The following is a 15,675-nucleotide window of genomic DNA, read 5'->3' as shown; positions in this document are numbered from 1 at the left end:
ATGCTAATAACTCTTTTGTCTTTGGCATTGGACAGTTTGAAGTTTGAGCCTGATTCTCTTTGAGTTTATCCTATTTGTGGTTTTTTGGGAATTCTTGAATGTGTATGTTCATGTCATTGAACAATTTTGGGAATTTTTTTTTTGCCTTTTTTCTCTAAATATTCGTTCTATCCCTTTCTCTCTTTCTTCTCCTTCTGGGACTCTTGTAATGTACATATGTATATTTTGTGGCATACCACATGTTCCTTAAACTCTATTAACTTTTTTTAATTCATTTTTTCTTTCTACTCAGCTTGAATCATTTCAGTTGTGTTATTTTTGAGTTCACTGAATCTTTATTCTTCCAGCTCCAATCTGTTGAAACCCTCTAGGGAGTTCTTCATTTCAGTTATTTCAGTGTTCAACCACAGTTTGAACACTTTTGGGTTCCTTTTAAAAATGATCTCTTTATTAAGAGTAACTTATTGTTCATTTATTATTTTCCTGATATCTTTTGATCCTTTCTTTGTTTTTTCCTTTATCTCTTTGAGCATATAAATTATTATTTTTTTAAATTTTTTTCCAGTGTGTCCAAAGTTTGGTTATCTCAGTGATGGGTTTTGAATTATTGTCTTTTTCCATTGTCCACCATTTCCTTTTCTTTGCTGGTCTTTAATCTTTTGTTGCATGCTGTACATTTTAATATTTAAATGTGTTAACTCTAGGATTTAGTCCCTGAGCTCTCTGTTTCTTAAGTTTGGATACAGGTAGTGGTATGACAGAGATTCCCTTGGGTCCCAGGAGGTAACAAAAATAATCAAGCCATAAAAAGAACAATTTTCACATTCTTTGAAATTGCCTCTGCATTGGCTAGTGCTCTCTTAGCCGTCCTATCAAATAGTTCAGTCCGATACAAAAATGTAATACATGATCTTTCCATCTTTTCCATGTCCCCCTCTGCTCCTTATTCAATCAACTTTCCCCTCTACAGGAACTCTATTGTAAGTTTTAAAACTGGTAATTCTTTGTTCCAGACCTCTTTATTTAATTGTTTCTTATGCTATAGCCACAGAAAGCTGCTTCTGTCTGCAAGGCAACTTCTTGGGGACTGAGCTAGAGATAAGTATTCTGTTTCAGCCCTTCAGGCTACCACTTGATAGACTGGCACTGAATACAGGCACATAGGATGTGCACAACAGTTACTTTACTGCCTTTGGAACAGGTTCAGGGTACCACAAGGGGAGTGTAGATCAGCTACACACTGTACTGTGGAGGGAAGAGGGAGGGTGCAAGCAAGGGTGCCAAGAGGGTTTTCCTTTTGTTAATGCTGAATTTTCTGAATTCAGGACTCACCTAATTACTGCAACTCCTTAACACTTTTCCAGAATTTTGAAGAAGTCAGCTTTTACCAGTTCGTTCTAGTTTTTCAAAGAATCTGTGGGGGTATGGCACTCTGGACCATTTTACACCACCATCTTGAATGATCAGAAGTGCTAGTGCTTGGTTTAATGAATACTAACTTCATCTATAAAAGAAGATGATTTAAAAAGTTGTTATATAATCACTAATTATTTCAATGGAGTTTATGTAAATAATTTCTACATTTAAATCTCAGTGTTTTATAAAATAATCTTAGAAACATAAATAATAGCGGTTGAACCAATTAAATTAATGTTATGTAAAGCAATGCTTATTTTGAGAGCTGTGGGAAACTGCTTATGGCACCGGCAGTGTGCCGGCCATCTTGTGGTCTGATGCCATCTTAGGTACTAACTCAAGTTAAGTTTCTATCTCAAGTTAAGTTTCTATTTCCTCACTTCTGCTCTGCCCTTCCCCGAAATCAGCTGACCAACCTTGGCTGATCTGCCTTTCCCAGCTTGGTCTCTGCTGACTGGTTGCTTAACTGCAGGGTAATGCCCAACCTCTGCTGATGTCCGATTCAAGTCACCTCCCCTTCCTTACTGCATAAATACCCTGGATTCGCCTTCAATAAACGAGACTTGATCAGAATCCTGTCTTGTCTCCATTCTCTGTGTCTCTTGTCCCCCCAATTCTCACTCCCTCCCTCAGGTACACGTTCGTCTGTCCCGCGGGTCAGGTCAGAGAACATTATCATAGAATCATAAAACATAATCTGAATGTCCATCAGTAGAGTCATAGGTAAATGCTTTTTCATGCTGCTATTACGTGGGATATTATTGTGCTACTTACTACCAAATGATAATCATCTCCATCCCCAAATTTATCAATTTTTAACTGTATCTCCAAAGATGGACTTATATTTTCCGTATATTCTTGCTAACAGAATTCCAATTCAGAGTTCTCAGTGAGAGGTATTGTGTCAAATTTAAAGGCAAAAGAAGAGTAGAAATCATTATTTTCTGGAAGAGACAAACACCTGGGCCAATATAAAACATGAAGCTATTTCCAGGTGCATGCCTATTATAATCTGCATCTCAGATAATTGGCAGGTGCTTCCTGTGATCTGGGCACTTACTGATTTCTTGCAAGCCAGAGTGGTTCTCATTCTTCTTTACCCCTGTCCTTACTTCCAACATCTTTTTAAGCATCTAATTTCTTGTATCATGCTGCTTTTGCTAAAATATGTAATTCCAGCCCTTGAGACAAAAATACAAGAATGAAGCTCTTAAAATTAATGACTTAGATGTATATGCATTGACATGGAGAAAGTTTTGTGAAATATCATTCCATACAAACAAGAGCATATTACAGAATGATAAATGTTATATATTTTGTGAAATTATGAAAGTCTGCTTCAACGAACTCTAATCTTATCAAATCTGTTCATGTTATGAAATATACTTACAGAAGCATAGATATGGAAGTAAGATGGTAATGGGCAAAATAATAACCTTTATGCATCTCTAAATTATTTAAATTGATGCCATTTGTTTTTTTAAAAATAATCTTATAAGTGAAAATATCATAATTATTCATATCTCTATAAGATTCACATATTTATTTTTATCAAATACGGTTTTTTATAATGGATTAAATTATTTTTATTTCATCAAAGTTTGTACAGTTTTTTGGTTCTGGAGATGTTTGCTCTTTTGTTTTTCCAGCATTCATTCACCTTCCTCTTTGTTGTTTTGCCTTAATTTCCATATCTGTAATGCCACCCCCATACATAGTTCAAATGCTTTAAGGAAAGCACACAAATTTACTAACTTCAGGGATATATCCTAATTGGCTTGGTTTTGGGATTAGGAAAGAAGCCATATTCAAGTGATTAAGATACATAAAATTAATTTTGTTTCCTACAAAGAAAAAGTGTTTCTCACTCTTCTTTAAAGTGTTTCCAGGAAATAGTTTCTTTTTTTCAGAGTAATGTGAAACAGACTTGTAGATCTTGGAAATTTCTAGAAGAATTTTATGAGTTTGGGAGAAAAATCAACGAATCCTAGTTGATTAGACTAAGAACCATCAGATCAAGCTTTCTAAACTTCAGTCTGTCTATAGACTTTTCAGTTAAATGAGGGAATATTTTTGCATATTTTAAAGCCAGTATTCTTATATATACAAGCATACCTAACTGATATGCAATTGGTATCAGGAATGCGCAGATGCATAAATGATGCATCTTAAGGTGTGAACTTAGTTGACATAGAACATGTTCTATTTGAGGTTGGTAGATTGGAAATCCTTCTTCAACAGATAAAACACAGTTGTTAAAGTGTGTCTGGTGGTAGTGACTGAATCATAACTTTTGCCTCCTAAAGCTAAATCCTAGGTGATTGGAAGGAAAACTGTAAGGTTTTATGATCATATCGACTATATATTTTTTAGCTTTCAATAATATAGTGCCAAATATTGGTGAGAGTTTGAGAAAATAGGATTTCTTATGTACTAAAGTGATAAAATTGGCTTATACATCCATTCTTGAGATCAATTTGAGAGTACTTCATCCAATTAAATTTGCATATATTGTGTAACCTAACAATAACTTCTGTTTATATTTCAGGAAAGTTCTCACATAGGACCTGCAACACATATAACTATGTTCATTATATGCAGAACTGATTATATTGAATCAGGTAATTAGACACAATATGGATTTCCAATGGATAAATATAATGAAATAGATGCACACCATGGAAGAGTAAGAAACAACCAACTAGCTGCACGCAGCTGCCTATATAAGTCCTAAAATATAGTGGCTAGTGAAGACATTCAGAGATGAAATGAGTTTTTTTGGAGAACACAATTCGTGTATATTAACAATAAATATTTAATGTAAAAGCACATATTTTTAAGGCTCCATACAAACTCAAGGGTACTTATCAAGCAGTCTAGAGCTATTTTCTGAGTGTGTGTGGAAGGGGGTCCACAGGATGAAAGTGAGCAATAAGAAGAAAAGAAAAGGAAAAAAGAAAATAAAAGGGAGGCCTTGCATGGACTGTTAACAATATTGTAACATTAAGTAAGAAGCAGGGTTAACTCAACCCTTGTCCTGGGTTGGAAGAAAAGTAAATAATAACAATACTAACGTAACATTGAAGATCAGGGATTTGAATTATATTCATCTAACATGAAAATATGTACATGTTTCATTGTACCACATTTAATTCAGTTAAATAAAATAGTAAAAATTAATACCTTGATACCTGCACTTAGAAAAGAAAGGGACTTTTTATAACTATATATATTAATAATTTAATACTGCCTAAAGAGTAAGATTCAAAAGCTGACAATCAAAGGGTCATGCATCACAGTCAAAATATTGGAAATTATTGGGTTCTGGGTTAGTAACACAAAGTAATAGAAAATATGTTTTATTATGGGATTTCAATCTAATTTTCCCCAGGCTGTTAGTAGTAACAAAGCGTTTCCACATATCCGAGAGCTTTATGTTCAGCCATAGATCATTATTCCTTCCACTTATATTTTATGCTGTTTTAGTTGATCTAGACCTCAGCAGAGTCAAAAATACTGCTGTGAATATCTGGGTCCTCTTAAATTATGTTCTTAAATCAAATAAATAAACACAGTTTGCAAATACAATTTGAGTACTTGCTATAAGAGGATTTCTGTTGAAGTTCATTATTGTTTTAACAATAGACCTAACGGTCTAAAGAGGCAATATTATAAATGTCTCTGACTTTTTTCATTGCATTGTTCTTTGCATATGTGAGTCCCTGCCCCACCTTCAAAATGCATCTCACTCTTAACTGTATAGCTTTCACTCACTCTGTTTTTAACACTCAACATTTCAGTATCTCTGGACATTATTACTTGAAACCTCAAGCTAATATGTAAGCTCCTCCTTTAAACAATGTACATTTTACTCTTACCTCTAGTACTTACAACAATGTAAGTGATTATTTATTTTCTTATCCCCCTGATATATATGAGTGTAGAGAAGTTCTCCTTTGAATCTTCAGTACATGGGGATAGTTTATAGTTTTTGGAAAGTACAAATGTATAGTTTTAACATGGGTAATATCTATCACCTAGACTTGTAATTTAAAATGTCTGTAGGAGTAACAGTGTTGAAAATAGGCTTAGTAGTAATTAGCATATCAGTTCTTCATACAGCATTTTATGTGATACTCAATGAGCAGAAAGAAACGTAATTTATTCATTTCAATCATTTATATCTGATTTTTAATGAGAAACTTGGTAAAATATTTTCTGTTGATTCTTTCTTACCCCTTCTGTCTCCTAAATATACCCTCACACTTATTTCAAGCACCTATTTAATTCTCCCTATGTATTCTGTTCATTGCTGATTTTATATACCTCCATGGATCAATTCTTGCAGTACCATGAATACACCTCATAAGTTTCTTCTGTGTGAACGTTTCTTTTGAGGTTTGCTGTCATATACACAGATGCTAAATTGCATCTCGACTGGAATGACTTCCAAATGTAAACTCCTTACTTCCCAACCACCCGAACTAAACTCATGCTTAATTTTCTTAAAGACACATCATATTCCTTCTTACCTGTTCATCCAGATATGAAAAGTAAAATAACATTTAAATTATCTCCCCTTTCCCAATCACTTCTCTGATTACCAAATCTTTTTATTAAATTTTTACTTTAAAAAAAACTCACATATTTATAACTTTAAATATTAATGTACTCATTTATTCATTATTCATGTACTTGTTCATTTATTCAATACCGATTATTGTGAATATTCTATGTGCAGGAATTTTTCTAGGCACTGGGAATGACAAAATCAACAAAAAAATCTCCACTCAGGGGACTTACATTCTGGTAGATTGGGACAGATAATAAAATGTAATTATATTTGTAATATTAGATGGTGAAAAATCTTGTGTAATGAAGGGTAAAATGGTAATCTGGGTTACCAGGAGGAGGAGGATGGAGTGGGGTTATTTCCTAAGAACTTCTACAATAGCCCTCTCTACTATTCTCCAATCTATTCCATCCTCTCCTTAACTTCGTCTTTCTTCTACATTATTGTCAATTTTATCTTCCTAAATCATTGCGGCTATGTTCATATCAATTCACACTGGTTACAACTTACTGTTGCACTCATGTAAGTAATGGCCTTATTATTCATAGCTCAAGAAAAGTCTTAAGCTATACACATTTTAGCAGAATATATGAATTAGAACAATATCTAGTAAGACATTGACATGAATATTTGTGAAGAAATAAAACCCTGTTTTTCTTCTTTTCTATATTGCAGGGCTGGCACAAGAACAAATTCTATTCTTGATTAATCGTATGCATATGTTTAACTGGAAGAAATAAGTACACTGCTAGATGAAAGTGTGTATAAAACTATATGTGAAGCAATGTTTCACCCTGCCCTGTTTGTATCATCTTAAGTTTTCTGTAGATAAGCAATGCACAGGAGGCAACTTGATGGGCTTCTAGCTCTCTCCTCTCTTGTATTTAGCTCCATGTTTAAAAATATTTATCAATTTCAAGTACTTTCTCTTGACCTCCTGCCACATTTAAAGAGGAATCAGTTTTGTATTCTCTCTCTGTCTCTGTCTCTCAGTTTCTCTGTCTCTGACTCTGTTGCTCTCTCTTCGTCTCTCTCTATCCTTCTCTCTCTCATCTTTTCTTTGCTCTCTCTCTCCCACATGACTCCCACAATTATTGATTATTCAATGCTAAATTATTATAGCCATGCAAATATTAATCAGTGCTGAACCAAAACATACACTTTTACTACAAACCCTGGTCCTTTGTCCAACTGTTTGTTTATTGCCAAGAAATAAGAATTCCCCCTTTTAACCTTGTTTCATTTTCATTTGCTTGGTGTCATTTATTTTTCAAAGTTTTCTAAGATCTTTGCCACATACCAATAAGTTATATTCTCCATAAACTATTAGTTATAATATAATTATAATATAAGTCAGACTCTTATCTGTTAAACTTTCTTTGCTGGGCTCACTTTTATACTTCCATCTGCTGCATCTTGGTTAGGTGATATTTTACAGCACTCTTGCTTTTTCTAAGTATTTTAGATACCCTGGGTAGGATGGTTTGTACAAGGTGCCTTATTTTCTATTGCTCCAAGTGGAAGTTTCTAACATTTTTCCCAGCACTTAAAAATGAGATGGTGATATCACCTCATAGTGAGTATCTCTTTCAGCCCTAAAGCAGTTGAGCCTTGTAAACAGCATATATAATTCTTTCATAAACTAAATCTTTAAGGAAATTCTATATTGTATGATTCGTTTATGGTATGCTGAATGCAAAATGTTCAGTTTGAATTTATTTCCCTCTTTGTACATAAAATACACACAGATATCTATAAGTTAGGTGTATTTTCTATGCTAAAATAAAATATCCTCTTCTGATAAATTTTAAGTAGGACTGATCACTTAGTCAGCATTCAACAGATATTTTTGAGTATTTACTATTCCAGCATGCATGGAACCTTACTCAATTTGAGGATTGGGAATTCTAGGGGAAAAACCTCATAAACAATTTGTAATAATTAGACAGTTATGGCAAAACTGAAATTATACAATATGTTCAAATGTGGGGCTATAAAGAGAATAGAAGCGTAGCAATGTTCCTGGTCTCTATCCAGAAGCAAAATATGCCACTGCTCCATCTGGAACATTTAGCAAAATGTATTTGTGTAGGATGATAAAGATGGCATGGGAAGAGGAGAAAAACAGGACAAAACCATAAAGCAAAAGTAGCAAATGCCAAACTGACAAGACTTTTACGTACCAAAAGTACAGAGAGAAATAAGGTCCTACCTTACTAAATCTTCTTCTTTCACTATAACTCATATCTCTAGGGAGTATGCTTTGCCAAGCTAGAGAACTCAACTCTAACTCTACCATGAAACTGAAATTACTCATTGCAGAAATGTATTGCTTAAGATCAAAAAGAGTAATTGGTGTGCGATTAAATGATTGACTGTAATTCTGTATCCCCCCTCATCAGCATGAGCTTAATAATAAAAAAAAATAATAAAAAATGAACTTAGACCCAACTCTCACTTTCAGCCAATAAATCAATTACTTCTGCTTATTACATTATACATACTGTTTTAAGAGCCTCTGACAGATTTCATACAACTTTTTGATTGATTTTTTAAAAATGCAATATAATACAATAGTAGGGTATTTGTGGCAGAAACTAAAACATAAACAATTCTAAAGGCTGAAGAAAGGATATTACCAAAATGCATCCTCCAAAACAAAGATGATCATATTTAATTTATAAATTCAAGTTAAATGCTAAAGCTTGCAGTTAAAAATCAGTGACAACAAATTTAGTCATGTCTGTTGGGGACTTTGAAGTCTTGAAAAACTGCTGTTACAATTCATTCTTAACCATATTTATCAAAGATAGATATCCTTGAAAAAGATATTAAATATCTTTTAAATATCCTTAAAAAGATTTTTACATTTTTTATCACTAATGTTTTTGGTGTTATTAACTCCAAAATGTTACTTTAAGACATAATTTATGGAAACAAACCAGTATCCCAGTAAATAAAATAATTGGAAAAGACATGGCACATTTATTTGTGCCACAAGAAGTCTTGAAATTGCTGTAATATTTTTCTATCAAACCAGCATATATCAGTGGATGAAATCTAAAAAATGTCTTTGAGTTTAGAAATAAAATAATAATAAGTATTCATTGATCTAGAAAAAAAATCTCTTCTTTAAGTGATATAAAATAAACAACATAGTCATGTAGGAGTGGAAATAATTTTTTTGTTAATAAGCAACAGTCATGTAAGAGTGTAAATACTTTTTTGTTAATAAGCAATTTTCCTTCCTTTTTTAGATAAAAACTAAAAAAGAAATCTTATTGAATTAAAAATAGTTTGCCTGTGATTTTAGTGGAGGGAATTCCTCTGAGCTCTTGTGCCATCCAGAAAATGCCTCAGCAGTGCCCATCAAGTCTAAGGTCCAACAAAATACCCCAAATCTCAGTTACATCTGTTACCAAAATGATTTTTGAAAAAATAATTGAGAACATGATATTTATTCAAATCGCACTTACCGTAGGCCACCAAATAAATGTTGCTTTCATCTCTATGCCCATGTGAATTTTTTGCGCATGTTTGTACCCTTCCAAACATGCTCTTCAGACCCCTCTCAACTCATTTCACGTCAACTCTTGCATACTTCCCACTTTACTTCCCATCACACAGGAATCTACCTTCTCTCAAAGACGTCTACCTTCTAAACCCCAAAACTATGAATATGTTAACCTATAGGGCAAAAAGGATGTTGCAGATAAGATTAATTTGAGGACTTTGAGATGCATAGACTATTTTAGGCCAATCCTATCACATGAGTCCTTAAAAGTAGTGAACCTTTTCCAGCTGTAGTTAAGAAACAGATGCGACTACAAGAGCACGTTCAGAAAGACTCAACCATGAAGGCTTTGAAGATGGAGAAATGTGACCATGATCCAAGGAATGTGGGCAGCCTCGAAGAGCTGCAAAAAGCAAGGAAATGGATTCCCCCTTAGTGCTTCCAGAAAAGAATGCAACCCTGTTGACAACTTGAGTTTAGCCTCATGAGACCTGAGTGGGAATTCTTACCTAAAGAACTGTAACATAATAAACCAGTGTTTTTCTAAGCCACTGAATTTGTGGTAATTATTTATGGCAGTGATCTGAAAGAAATACACTGGGATCTTATCTACACCTATATCTATACATTCTCATGTGTTCTAGTTTGCTAGCTGCCGGAATGCAATATACCACAAACAAAATGGCTTTTAAAAAGGGGAATTTAATAAGTTGCTAGTTTACAGTTCTAAGACCGAGAAAATGTCCCAATTAAAACAAGTCTATAGAAATGTCCAATCTAAGGCATCCAGCAAAAGATACCTTGGTTCAAGAAGGCCAATAAAGTTCAGAGTTTCTCTCTCAAGTGGAAGGGCACATGGTGAACACAGTCAGAGTTTCTCTCTCATCTGGAAAGGCACACGGGTAACATGGTCAGGGTTCCTCTCTCATCTGGAATGGCATGTGGTGAACACGGCATCATCTGCTAGCTTCTTCTCCTGGCTTCCTGTTTCAAGAAGCTCCCTGGGAGGCATTTTCCTTCTTCATCTCCAAAGCGCTGGCTGATGGACTCTCTGCTTTGTGGTACAGCAGCATTCTCTGCTCTCTCTGAATCTCTTTCATTCTCCAAAATGTTTCCCCTTTTATAGGACTCCAGAAACTTATCAAGATCCCCTCAAATGGGTGGGAACATGTCATCACCTAATCCAGTTTAACAACCATTCTTGACTGAATCACATCTCCAGGGAGATGATCTGAATACAGTTTCAAACATACAGTATTGAATAGGAGTTATTCTGCCTTTATGAAACGGGATTTAGATTTAAACATGGCTTTTCTAAGAGACATACATCCTTTCAAACCAGCACACCATGTCATACTTAAATATTTATAATTACAAAAAAAAATATGATGTGATTTGCTCTGTTCTTAATGATTATTTGTGGAGGAAGGAGTCTTAGATCAGTGGTGGTATTAAAGAGCACTTTGACTTTGTCAGTGATATTCCAACTTTTAATTGTTCCAATTTCCAAAGTTTGCTTTCTAATAAATACTTATTTCTTGGAGAACCAGTGTAACAACATAATAAAATTAAAAAATAGAAAATTCTAAAAGACAAGGGATTGAAAATTTATATTCAGAACTGCTGCATCTATCATCTTTTCTACTTATTTCTACTCTTCTGTGTATTCAGCAGTGATTTGGAACCCCAAAATAATGCGGAATCAAAATTCCTAATTAAAACAATTGTTTACAGAGACCAGAATTCAAATCATAATAGTACCTAAATTATAGGTTGTTGTGAGTTAAGTGAGGTAAAATCAAGTTTGACAGATAGTGTCTGCTATGGGAATGTGAATATTAATATATTATTATTATTATATTTATATAAGCTTGCTTGGGAAGTTCTTACTTCTATGCACGGTGAGCTTTTATTTTGGTAAAAACCAAACTCTTTTGTGCCTAGGATCCATAAAACCATTTTTTGTTTTGAAAATCTGTATCTTACTACTGTTTTCACCACTAACTCTAAATTGAAGAGTTTTCACTAATCGTAGCATCTACCCATAGTTATATAAAGCTGAATTCTATTTCCTTGTCATTTTTTTGGCCTGTTGTCTTTCTTTCTGAAAGACATTAAGATCAGTCAGGAGTCTAATCCATTTCTGGAATTGAGCCTTCATCCTTTTAGAAGGGGTGGGGGTGGGATTTCTCTGGAGTCTTGATCTTTCCCCTTGAATAATTGGTATCTGCATATTCTGAACAAACAGGCCTTATTCATTCAGTGCTACGCTAAGGACACTTTTCTCCCCTCATGTTCCCTGGTGTAAGTCTAACAGGAGAAGAAGCTCACATGTCATTATTGTTTTCCACCTTCCACTTGACTAGAAATCCCAAACAGCAGAGTCTTTGCTTGAATATTAGAAGTCCTTACAACCATGTATGTAGGATCATAAGAAAGATTTTCACAAAATGGGTATGCTTAAAGCAGTCTGTCCTAAGGAATTCTCTGTTTGCATGAATAGAAACCTAACCATTTTATTAAACATAGAAATTCAAATGACTATAAGCGCAACTAGCCCATCATATTCTGATTTTTTAATTAATATTGTTATTTCAAACTGATACAATATCAGGGAATTTGAGAAACAAAAGTTTTCTACGCATCTTATTTATTCTTTTTAAAAGATGTTATGAATATGCCAGACTTTCTCCAAGGAAAAATAATTCAAGAATAAGATACATTATGCATGCATAATATATGTGTATATATTATATGTATACATATATATATATACATACATATACATATATGAAAATTGTAAGTGTTATATTATGCTAGGCAAATATGAATGAAAGTGATAATGAGGTGGATTTGTCTAACCAAAGAAAATAAGGACAAACAAATAATTCGAATTGAAAAGAAGAAGGAAAAGGAAAACAGAAGATAGGTGAGCTTTGAAAAAAGTGATCCCCATCAACGTGCACTGTTATGACTGTGTCCACAACTATGAGTAACAAAAACAATAATTGCTGATATTTGATGAGCACATGATATGATCTTGGAATGTTTCTAAATGCATAGCATTAATTAACTCACTTATTCCAAATTGTGATTGTTTTTGCAGAGGAAGAGGATTATGAAGATGTTCCAGAAGATTAAACAAAATGGTTAAAGGATTAAATGTTCAGGTTACACAAAGAGTGAGTCAAGAACATAGGGCACGGCTGGAAAGTAGTTAAGAAAGTTAAGTTGGAATAACAACGCACAGTGCATACAACTTGAATATTATAGCAAAACATTTAAATGTGACAGCTTTTTAGTAAAAAGCCTTCAAAATAATTTAAGTAAATAGAGCTCATCTCTCTTTTAGAAAACATTTTCAACAGTGTAGAGGTTAATGTCGGTAGGATGGGGATAGGGCAGCAACAATATTAGAGAAATAAGGACCAGATAAGACAAAGAGTAAGAAAGAATTAAGGAATTATTTAATGGTACTCTTTTGATTTTAGAAATACTGATTACAAAATGTCAATAACACACTTTAGGAAGAAGGCTACAAACAGAGATTTTATAATCATAAAAATATAAGTAAGGCCTGAATCTAGAAGCATACAGATCCAAAAAAAAAGAAGACAAATATTAGAGTCACTCCAGCAAAAGAAACTAGAAAGCGCAGTTAGAGAATTAGATATGAAGGTTATCATGAAAAACAAAGAAGGAAAAATGTTGCAAAAGGGCAGATGATGACTTCTATTATTATTGTTAGCTTTTGTAAATATTGAGCCATTGATAAACCTAGAAAGAACAAATCCAGGGGAGCAATGGGGGTAAAAATTGATCATAGGGGATTAAGAACTGAATTGGTTAACACAAAAGTTTTCCTTTAAGAAACTCAAAAAAAAATTGTCAACAAAGTGGGGGAAAGGGGGTTGCAACTGTTAAGAATAGAGAGCAAGATTATGTTGGAGAAATTTTAATGAAGGAAAGTAAATACTTTCTAATAGGTTGCCAATTACTTAGGACTAGAGAATAGCCAATGCTGAATGAATATTTCCTTAAATCAATTTGAATTAACAATACACTCTTAGAAGATAATACATTTTTAATTAAAGTACTGCCTGTATAGAACTCAGAATATCTCATGTTCTTCTTTGTAAACACTAAAGTCTGAGGAATAGATTGATCTGCTCATTTATCTGAAATATAATATTTCAATTAATTTTAATGCTTGTGTTAATATTTATCACCCTTAAAATTTAGGAAGCTTTAAAAATGCTATAGAACTTTATTTAAATTTTTCCCATAAAAATGGCCATCATTCCAGAGTGATCCTTTTCAAAGAATGTTTCAGATTTTAAATACATTCCTGAAAAAAGAATACCGAGCCAAACTGGAATCAGTGATATTTATGAATGTGTCATGCTTCATTTCTGAGTATTTAATTGCTTTCCGATCATGACTGGTGCTTGTGCTCGGATTTCTTTTCTAGTCTTTAATATTGTTCTTAGAACATATACTTTCCACTTATCTTTAAAGAAGAAAATAGAATTTTAAAAGACGATAATTTAAACTTACCAAAGCAAGATGTAACATTTTCCAATTATTCACATTATAATTAAAATTTATATATGAAAAAAATTGAGGCTTAGCAAGGATAAGAAACATGCCAATTTGTAAATGGTTCTCATATAATTTCAGGCACAGTTCTTTTTGCAGAAATAGCTTTTGTTTTTAATCACTATGCGTGTACTCCAGAAATAATAAAACATTGAAAAATATAATTTCTGAATGATGATCTTCACTAGAGCTGGAGATCTTTCAAAAGTACCAGTTAAAGGAGTTGCCTTTTCATTCCAGCCAAGGTAACCTCCACTCATACAAAATCTACAGAGAGCAAGACCTAGGAAGACTGCCTGAATTTCCTGTTCTCAATGAGGAGTGCAAAGCTCGATTCAGACTTTGCACCATATCTTTCTGCATTAATATGGCTTTCCTTTGGGTTTTCTTGATGCAGGTTGCCTTTTTCAGCTCTAAGTTAGTGGATGAAATTTATATTTAATATGTATTGGACCAAATAAGGACATTTTATTTTAAAAAATAAAAGGTAGTGAGCAAGCAATTAAGGTTTTCTTATTTTATTTCTCTGCCCACCCTTCTGAGTCATATTTCCTAGTGGAGGGATAACTAGTGGCATAATTACAAGTAGGTAGAAGGTATTGGCAATCAAATAAAAAATTGACAACATGCTAATTATGCTTCTCATAATTTCTAGGCATAGCTCATCCTGATCTGCAGAAAACCTATATAAAAGTAGGAGCACCTATATGGAAAAGAGATGTAAGACTATGGAAGAAGAGGCACATAAGACAAAATGACAACTTATGCTTTCTAATTTCATCCCATTTTAAATGAATCTGCATAATGTTTTCTGAAAACTGTATTCTTCCATGTCTCATCCAAAATTTTCAGGCTCATTGCCTTAGCAATTGTCTTGGGAATTAAATGGTGGCGGGCTACCAAGATAGAAGTTTTCCAGGAAAATGCACATATATATTCTAGTGACTTCCAGGAGGTTGATACAGTTGGGGCTTTTCACTCACCACCTAATCTTAAGCCCTCAGTAATACTCAGGAAGGAATAAGATTTGGGTATGTAGGTGAGAAAGATGTGCCTTAGCAGCTATTCTCTCAAACTTTCTATCAAATGGGACTGAGAGCTTACACACACACATACACACACACTCCATATGTGTATACATGTGCAACAGTCACCCAATTTCTCTCAGAATAAAAACCAAAGTTTGCACAAAGGTCTATATGTCTGTAGGTGGTCTATCTCACCTAATTCCCTGACTTTACTTCTTACTGGTCTACCCCTCTACTCAGCTCTAGCCACACATGCATCCTTGCTATCCTTAAGACTCTGGGCAGGCTTCCTTCTTAGGGCCTTTGCACCAGCTAATCCTTGTTTAGGACACTCTGCAGATATGCTGATGACTAATTCACTCTTCTCTTTCATGTTTCTCCTCAAAGGTCACCTTCATCGTGATGTCTAACAAGTCCACATACAAACCTCCGGGTCCTCCTACCTTGTTCTATTTTTCTTGTTTTGTTTAACTCCTTATCTTGTTCATCATGCAAAATAATAGAGTCTTTATTATGTTTATTTTTGTTTTCTATTCCCCTACACT

At 33.8% G+C, this 15,675-nt stretch overlaps 1 long non-coding RNA gene across 1 annotated transcript in view; it reads left to right on the top strand.

Annotated features, from left to right (window-relative positions):
• Positions 1–14,897, top strand: part of LOC143686352 (uncharacterized) — a 56,235-nt gene extending 41,338 nt beyond the window's left edge. The window contains exons 2-4 of the long non-coding RNA XR_013177081.1: positions 3,965–4,037; positions 12,610–12,685; positions 14,758–14,897. This is a non-coding gene — a long non-coding RNA (uncharacterized LOC143686352). The remainder of the gene's footprint in view (positions 1–3,964; positions 4,038–12,609; positions 12,686–14,757) is intronic.
• Positions 14,898–15,675: the final 778 nt, after the last annotated feature.

Source organism: Tamandua tetradactyla, chromosome 6 (genome assembly GCF_023851605.1).
Source record: "Tamandua tetradactyla isolate mTamTet1 chromosome 6, mTamTet1.pri, whole genome shotgun sequence".
NCBI classification, from domain to species: Eukaryota; Metazoa; Chordata; class Mammalia; order Pilosa; family Myrmecophagidae; genus Tamandua; species Tamandua tetradactyla.
Note: the sequence above shows the minus strand (reverse complement) of the source record. Positions and strands in the feature narration are given on the sequence as shown.